The following is a 9,911-nucleotide window of genomic DNA, read 5'->3' as shown; positions in this document are numbered from 1 at the left end:
AAAAGGGTTTTGGATGAGCGACCCTGCCCAGCTCCGGAGCGCAGGGCGGCACGGTTCTCACGGCTGCCTTGGACCTCGTCTGTGGCGGCAACGCCGCAGTCCTCCACCTCCTCGACCATGGCTCCTTCCAACGCCGTATTCATCTGCAACACCAGCAGGTTGTTGAAGCGCCATTCGTTAATCCAACACACACGCACGCACGCGCGCGTGTCCTGTCCACCATCTGGTGCTTTCACGTTTGCCTGTCGGCAAGGTGCAACGTTACCGATTGTGCTCATCCGGGAAAGTCTTAATTAATCTAAAGACATTTTTTTAAATCGGGGTCCTGCATTTGAAAGCTTTGCCGTTGACCTTTTTAAAGGTGTATTTTGCGTTGAAGTAAAAATAACAGAACCTGGAGAAATGCCACACGTACGAGGGGAATGTTCACAAAGATCACGAACCCACTTGCTGCACTGCCCTCTTTTGGCCACGTCGCCCACCCAGAAGGTTCGAGCATCACACAAATCTGTGTGATGCACCAAGGGATGCACCGTTACGATTAAGATTTCGCTTTTGCAGCATTGATCGCTTACACATAACAAAGCAACCAAAGCTTTGTTTTTTGAACCTACATTTTTATTTATCCTGCTTTTCAAAGCTTTTAAAATGTGTGTGTGTGATTCCTAACTATATTCAGGGGTACGAACAAAAGGTAAACTATTGTGGGGAGCAAAGGAAACAGACAACGTTAGAACTGGGTGATCTTTGTGGAATACTGTGGCAAAGGTTCGTTTTGCAGACATGGTTCTGACGAGTTTGAGATTAAGTTCATCGAATCCACTTAAGTGGTCATGGGATGTTACGATTCACAGTTGTCGATCTCTCTTCTGATTCTAAAATAAACAGAGCTCTTCTTCTCAGCTGTCCACTGGTCTGATAAACTCGTATATCTCCCCATAACCCATTTGGTTGTACATATACTTGTCGATTCATATATTAATAAATGTATATTGGATTTGTACGTATTGATAACATGTGGGCTACATATCGACGTTGTCTCAGATATTAAATGTGAACTATACCGCACAACACCAAGGCAGCCCCCCCATATCCGTGGTGGACTCAATGAACATTTGTTCGAGTCAACTTTTGAGACAGGAAATTTATTGAGATTAACATTGGATTATATTATTTGTGTTCACCGTTTTCAATTCCTCCCGTAATGCGGCTGTTAATACGATGATTTTTACTCGCTAAAATTCTTGAACCTTTCTTTCATTTTATTTCTTTTACCATTTTGGTGAGCCCACATTACTCTCGCAAACAAGACTCTATCCTGGTCTCTTGAGTTCTCGCTTGGGTTAAACTAAGTCAACCTGAATCGACTGCATCGGCGGATGCGTGTGGGTAAGCGCGCGGAATATACTCACGCGAGACTGCAGCTTGCGTATGAGAAGAGCATCGTCCTCGGTCAGATACTGCAGGGCTTGGCTTCCGAGAGGGCTTCCGCGAGCGCTCTCGGGATAGGGCGCAACGAATGCGAAATGCAGGCAATGCAGCAGCAGGAAACCAGCCAACATCTTCCTGGCTCGCAGAGTCTTGATTCCCGAGCGGAGTGGGATGTCGAGGACTCGAGGTCAAGACTCGAACACGGCTGTAAATGCGATTCGGAAACGCAACGCTGCGGACGTTCCTTTTAAAGTCAAAATCATGAGCCGGGGACAAAAATACCTGGGGCAAGCGTGACGTCGGTCAGACATGCGTGGAAGGTGAACATAATCCACGGAATGTTAATCTCCTGTAGATTGTATGCCCTGTGATTGTTCAGTGCCTCGTTAATTGGAATGAAATATTTTACGAAGCGAAAGCATCAATCCAGAATTCCAGGTCTTCTGCATTATGAAGGTTCGACAATTAGCAGAGCCGGTGACATTACACAACTCACAATTAGGGGACGTATTCTACAGCAGGCTATTGTGCTCTTCCTCTAGAGCATGTGTGTTTGAGGATGCATCCAGCAAGGGTGGAATTGCACAATGACAGCATAAAATGTTGAGTTTTTACGTAAAAAATATTGCAATGATTGGTCATTCGTGACATGTTTTTATTTGCAGACCTGTTTCAAGAGTGTGTAGGTGATGTGCCTGGTGATCGTCTGCTGCATGGATCTCTGCCGAGACATCCGCACCTCTGAATAGCACGGCTGGCTACGTATGGTGTGAAAGAAGTTCAACATACATACATTGAGGCGTTTCTCCATGTTTCAGGATTAGACTCCGCACAGGTTTTTTTTTTTTTAAAAATCCTTTATATTAAGTTCGCTTGCTTGCTTACGACCGTGCAAATCTTTCGGTCGTTTTTTAACCCACTTCTCGTGATCCAATCGAGCTGACATTTTCCACACAGACTCGTTGTGCGTGACAATTAATGTTCGTGAATTTTTTTCCCCAAAATTTTACACTTTTTAGGACAAAATATTATATTTAATTACCAATTGCTTAATGGTGCAATGCAATCATCTGACCCATAGGTGGCAGCCATCTCAAGCCAGAGGACGAGAGGACTCTAGCCGCCACGCATATAAAGGATTTATAGTGAAAAACTTTGTTTTTACGGGTTATACTTGTTTCCCTGCTGTCTGAACATGAGTGGTCTTGAGTCCGAGTTAACAGAGGTGTTTCGTCAATGCAGTTTCATTGGCTTCCGTATGTACTGTATGTTGAACTTCTTTCGCACCTTACGCGCCAACCGTGCTAATCGGTTTATACTTTTTTATATTTTTTATTTAATTTGCTCAAACAATAATGTCCTGCAAAGTTGTCGCTGGACGTATTTCAGATATTATTACAGACATCGATTGTTTGTACGAGTTGCCCCCATATTGGGGAATACCCAGGGAGAGGCCGCATATCAAGGTGACTCACTGAAATTAAGGGAATTGGGTCCCAAAATTACCGCAAAGTACCGCAAATTTTACTGCAAACTACCAAGAGGTGACCGCTCCACGGCCCCGCTGTGCAACCAACAACCCCCCCTCCTCCCGCGCCCTCCCAAAGGCTCTCCAAGCCCCCCCCCCTGCCCCAGGCGTGGGTGCTGCCTGTGTGTTTGGGGGGGGGGGCATGAGGGGGTGGCAGTGAGCCCTTTGCAGTACTAGGAGGTAGTTTTGCGAATATGACGTATTCTATTTTATTGTTTACTTATAACGCTGGTTTACCCAGGAAAGCCTCGTATGTGTGTATGTTGAACTTCTTTCGCACCGTACATAACCAACTGTGCTAATCGGAGGTGTCTCGCTGGAAGGTCCTGCTAGGTTACTGCAGTATGGGACCATGATTACTTTGCACAGGGAAGAGAATACTTGTGCTGGTTTTAATAAATGAATATTTCTTTATTATGTATCATCCACTTGGGTGTTTGTGGAACATTGTAACATTTGGACCTTGCTCCTCGGTATTCGATCCAAAGCTGCTTCCATTCATAGATATGGACTGTTTTCATTTTCTTTAAAAAAATGACACCTGCATTTAGAAGTCTGTGTTTGGATTTTGGGAACATTACCTTTGGAAATATTGTGAACGTATGCGATGGATAATTTAATTTCTTCTACACTGGCAACAAAAAATGTTCCCCGAGATGACGCCTGTCTTTTCTTTTTCTCAAGACTTTTCCAGTCCTATCGGATGATGAACAGAATTCAACACCTCACCTATCAACGTGATTGGAATAGCACCGCCACGGCCAATGCACTGACGATGATCTCACACCTCATACGGCTGAAGTATTTGGCATTTTCGTCGGTATGACACGCGATGTAATGCCACGAGGGAAGGTTTGACCTCAAATGGTTATTTTAGATTGCCAACCGCACCGTGTCATAATCAGAATGTATTTATACTGCTGTAATCCGATGAGCTATAAAGCTCTTTTTCACAGAAGCAGACACGAGCTTCGAATTGTGCCACAGTTGTGCAAAGAGGCGAACAACAAACATCCTTTCCAAACGCCCGACTTTGCTAGCATCGTGTAATCAACATTTTTCACCTCTCTCTCCCCATAGCTCTCCCGTCGCCACCGCATATCTTACTCTGCCCCTCCCCCATCTCTAGCCCAACCCATGTACCCTACCTTTATAGTCTACTAGCTGTACTACCCGGCTTCGCCCGGGACTTGTATCCACCACGGCCGGCCGCCTTTGTCTCCTCAGTGGCGATGTTAATACGCCACACCAGTTACTCGTTTTGCGGCTGAGTCCCTCCCTCACCACTCTCCCTCCCTCACCACTGTCCCTCCCTCACCACTCTCCCTCCCTCACCACTCTCCCTCCCTCACCACTCTCCCTCCCTCACCACTCTCCCTCCCTCACCACTCACGCACGGCCGCCTTTGTCTCCCCAGTGGCGATGTTAATACGCCACACCAGTTACTCGTTTGAGGCTGAGTCGACCTAGGGGAGGTTCAAATAATCGTCACCGGTGGTGGCCGTGAGCGGGAATGGAACTCGGTTCGCCGGGTTTGTAGTGCAGCGTAGCGTTAACCACTACACCCACCGCTCCTCACACACCACACACGCACAGACACACACAGACACACACACAGACACACGCAGACACACACAGACAGACACACACACAGACACACAGACAGCACGCTAACCACTACACTACCGCTCCCCACACACCACACACGCACACACACAGACACACACACACAGACACACACACACAGACACAGACAGCACGCTAAGCACTACACTACCGTTCCCCCTACACAACACACGCGCGCGCGTCCATAGGTACACATACACGCGCTTGCTGCAGACACACACGACTTTCAGGGTGCGTACGGCAGTAAACGACTGAAAAAAGAAAGCGGCAATGCTGCGCGAGGAACGCCTTAGACCTGCAACACATTTGTGTAATGCGAGCGTAAACACACAAACACATACAAACACATACACACACATACATACACACACATACACACAAACACATACACACACATACACACACATACATACACATACACACAAACACACACATACATACACACAAAAACATAGACAATACACACACACATACATGCAGACACACAGACAGACACATAACACACATACATACACACAGATACATACACAGAAACACATACACACACATACATAGACACACACATACATACACACAAACACATCCACAGACGTACATACACACATACATACAGACACGCAGACATACACATAAACACATACACACATACACATGACCCGGCTTCGCCCGGGACTTGGATCCACGATGGCCGGCCGCCTTTGTCTCCCCAGTGACGATGTTCACACACGACAGCAGTTACGCGTTTGAGGCTGAGTCGACCTAGGGGAGGCCCAGGTCCGTTTCAAATAATCGTCAGCGGTGGTGGGCGTGAGTTGGAATGGAACTGGGGTCGCTCAACCAGCTTAATGACTATTTGTACAAAGAACATATAAAGAATCGATTATAATAACCAGGCTACAGTCCACATTATAGACTGGCAGTACACGCACTCAGCTTCATAAGCAGGCTAGAGTGTACATGATAGAGTGGCAGTACGCTCACCAAGTTTAATAAGCAGGCTACAGTCTACATGATAGACTGGCAGTACGCTGACCCAGCTTAATGACTATTTGTACAGTGAACATTTAAGTAATCGATTGTTGGCGCGTTGGGTTTAAAAGTAATATAAATTGCACACATTGTGGTGGGGGTGGAGTGAAGAGTAGGAACAACTTTGATGAATTTACCTCAGAGTGGCGTGGTGGGTGTCGAGGCCTAGTAGCGTGCAGAGCCTGCGGCCTCGCCAAAATTGTCCAGCCGGCAAAGGCAGGGTACGGGTGGCGTGCCTTCCCCCCCCCCCCCCCTCAGCGCTCCAACAATACTGTGTAATGGCTATTATTTAATTATTTACGGAGCCTATGAAAGTGGCGAAGGCGTGGCTAGCCGTTAGCAGGGGCAACCGCCGTCCAATGAAACTGCAGCCCTTGGCGAAGGCGTCGCTAGCCGTTGCCAGGTCCAATGAAAGCGGCGAAGGCGTCGCTAGCCGTTGCCAGGGGTAACCGCCGTCCAATGAAAGTGCGTATGGTCCGAAATCCACACACACAGACAGACATGCACGATTTTTTATATATAGATATAACCTCGTGCCACGGCAGCTCTCTCGCCTACTTCAGCAGTTTTTTCTTGCTGTAGTTGTCCCACCTGACGACGATTGCTTGTGTTGCGATCGAAACGTCGTGATCTATTTTATTTCTACCTACGTGACTTTACCGAAAGAACCAAAGAGTTTGGATTCCTGCAGTCACGAAAGCTTCAAGTCAAGATTGGGCGAGTGCAGTTACAAGGAAATTTTGCCCACCGACCCCATGACATCTTACACAAGAGGGGATTAACTTTGACGATTATGAGTAGAGAACCCATTGCTCTGCCATGGGAAATAAGAAAACGAGTGTCACGTTGACACCCTTCTCACAACCATGTACTCGGAGTACAAAAAGTAATCTGCTATTTTATGTAATACAATGGCACGATGTGTTTAGTTTGTTGTCCTTCCACCGCACCTCCAATTAACACGGGTGGCTACGTATTGCAAAACAAGTTCAACATACAAAAATACGTATTGGGTGTTTTTTTTTTAAATAATTATCTAGAATTTAAATAATGATAATTGGTTTTTACCCTTCTATCTGGCAACAAAACTTACTGGCAAATGAGGTTCCAATGGTGTAAATGCTTACCCCGAGCTCTCATACTCTGATGATGCATTGTCTTTGAGTTGTGTGCCTTTTGGCGTCATCTGGTCCAGCCCATGTGAGACTAGGCTCTAAGGAAAGCTGTCTCGGGTGTGGACCAATCAACTTCAAGGACAGTGCACATTATCAGAGTTATGTTTTTTGTTTGCATTATGACTGCAGGTATTGTGGTCTATGCAAACATGACTCCTTGTAAAAAAGGTTTAAGTTTTGTTGCCAGATAGAAGGGTAAAGAACCAATTATCATATGTTTTACTGGCAACTGAGGTTCCAATGGTGTAAATGCTTACCCCGAGCTCTCATACTCTGATGGTGCATTGTCTTTGAGTTGTGCGCCTTTTGGCGTCATCTGGTCCAACCCATGTGAGACTAGGCTCTAAGGCTGTCTCGGGTGTGGACCAATCAACTTCAAGGACAGTGCACATTATCAGAGTTATGGTTTTTGTTTGCATTATGACTGCAGGTATTGTGGTCTATGCAAACATGACTCCTTGTAAAAAAAGGTGTCAGTTTTGTTGCCAGATAGAACGGTAAAAAAACAATTATCACACTTTGTTATATTTCGACAAAAAGCTTGGTGGAAGCAAACGCGTTTTCTAAATAAAATATAAACAAATCTTGACTTAAAGCTTTCGTGACTGCAGTAACTCATATTATTTGGGTCTTTCGGTAAAGTCACGTAGATAGGTTCAAAGACAATAACAGAAAACTACGACGTTTCGATCGCAACACAAGCGCTCGTCATCAGGAAAAGGGGGGTTAGCTTCTAAAGACAACTGCTTATAAAGGTTTGTAATGGGCATAGCCCAAAAGTAAGCAGCCAATGCTAATGCAAGTGGTGGGTAGCGACCGCGGCGGTGGTGGGCTTTCCACCAATCAAAGGGCTGCAAGGTTAAAATTGGCATGTCAATGCAAGATCGCCGAGCATCCTTCACGGCAAGCATGTCAAGGTGGCCATGTTAATGTGAGAGATTAGCATGTTAATGTGAGAGATCAGCATGTTAATGTGAGAGATTAGCATGTTGATGTGAGAGATTAGCATGTTAATGGCAGATCGTGAAGCAGCAGCCTCGAGGATGGCGCACGAGGTAGCTGTGTTAGTGAGAAATGCAATCTGTTAATGTAAAAAATCAGAGCCGAAAATAACAACTAACATCGGAAGGCGATAGGCTGGGAACATCACAGCCAGTTACGACTTAAACTGGTTAATAACGTCCTTCCAATGATTGCTCAGTTTGTACCCATCTTCTCGGTTGAAATTGTGTCTGTGTTTGTATATCTGGATGGCTTCATGAATGAATCTTTGCTGATAGCCAGTGGGTTGCAGAGTACCTTCGTCTTGTAAAAATCAATTTCGCGTGAGCCCACCGCATTAAAACAATGATCAGCCACGGCCGAGATACTGGCCCGACCGTGTTTAAGATCTGCCTTATGTTGACGAACACGGTCCGAGACATGTCGATTAGTTTCCCCAATGTAACTACTGCCGCAGACACAGCTTAGTTTGTAGACGCCGGGGTATTGCATGTCAGGGATCACATCCTTCACAGATGGGATCAGATCACAAATTTTATGTACTGTATTGAATCGAACCTGGATCTTGTTTGTTCATGATTTGGGAAATCTTTTTGGTGACCCCCTGCTATGTATGGCAAGGTGATGGTTTTGATTGGGTCCTCAGATGGGTCTTTTCCACTGGTTGGGGTAATGGCTTTACAGATTGTGTAGTTTGAATATCCATTCATCTTGAGAGCTTGGTGTACGTGTTCCAGTTCACTGGCTAGGTGGTGATGGTCAGAAATACATCGAGCTCTATTGTGTAGAGTTTTGATGAGGGAATTCTTCTGGGATGGAAGGTTGGTGGATGTCAGGTTTTAGGTAGGCATCCGTATGGGTGGCTTTCCTGTAGACAGTGTCCCATTGAGCCATCTGGTCTCTTTTCGATTAAAACATTAAAGAATGGTAACTTGCCATCCTTTTCCACCTCCATGGTGATTTTGATGGCTGGTGCTGCTTCACGGTCTGCCATTAACATGCTAATCTCTCACATTAAAATAGCCACCTTGGTGCAATCACCGTGAATGATGCTCGGCCATCTTGCATTGACATGCAAATTTTCGCCTGGCAGCCCTTTGATTGGTGGAAAGCCCACCACCGTCGCGGTCGCTGCCCACCTCTTGCATTGGCATTGGCTGCTGACTTTTGGGCTACGCCCATTTCAAACCTCGCTGCGTCAGCAGTTCCACTGCTGGATTATTTTTTTTTCGCCCGAGGACGAGCACTTGTGTTGCTATCGAAACGTCGTGATATATTATTTTTTATTTTATTTTATTTTTCTAACTACGTGACTTTACCGAAAAAACCAAAGAGTATGGAATCCTGCAGTCACGAAAGCTTCAAATCAAAACTTTATAAGCAGTTGTCTTTAGAAGCTAACCCCCCTTTTCCTGATGATGACCGCTTGTGTTGCGATCGAAACGTCAGTTCTGTTATTTTGTTATTTTGAAAAACCCAAAGAATATATATAAATAAATTGGAATCTTTTAACAACTCTGATTGAATTTTGATACATGCGGGATGAAACTGGAGTACTCGGAGTAAACCCATAAATGCAAGGTGGGGGGTGGGCAAAAGATGGAGATTCATTTTGCAGAGAAGATGCAGCTAGAGCTCCTGACAGCATTCTAAACTAAACTATTTAAAATTTTACCAGGTAAGGCCCACTGAGCTATACAGCTCTTTTTCAGACATGACCTGGCTATCACAAATGATGGCTCATAGAAGTGGCTTAACTTGTGGAAAATGTATAGCAGCCAAATACTCTAAACGCATGTTGATTCTAAATGTGGAGGGGAAAACCAGAGGACCCGTAGAAAAATCCAAGCGACCACAGGGAGAGATACAGGAAAACTCCAAATATACAGGTGTCAGGGTTGGGATCGAAACCACGACCTGTATACCAGGCAAGGTAGTTGACATCTCGCCATCAAGGCACCCCAACACAGGTCAACCAAATGGCATGCTTGGGTAAAGGAGTTCCAGCCCGGGTGAGCCTTGAACCTCGTCTTTATTACGCATTCCGCACAGCACGTCACAACATCAGGGGACCACTCTGTCCAGGCGGCCCGAAACCCCTTCTACCCCTGCCGATATTC

This window comes from Lethenteron reissneri, chromosome 7 (genome assembly GCF_015708825.2).
Source record: "Lethenteron reissneri isolate LAM-NWPU_2019-01 chromosome 7, ASM1570882v1, whole genome shotgun sequence".
NCBI classification, from domain to species: Eukaryota; Metazoa; Chordata; class Hyperoartia; order Petromyzontiformes; family Petromyzontidae; genus Lethenteron; species Lethenteron reissneri.
The sequence above is the reverse complement of the archived record's forward strand: the minus strand, read 5'-3'. Positions refer to the sequence as shown.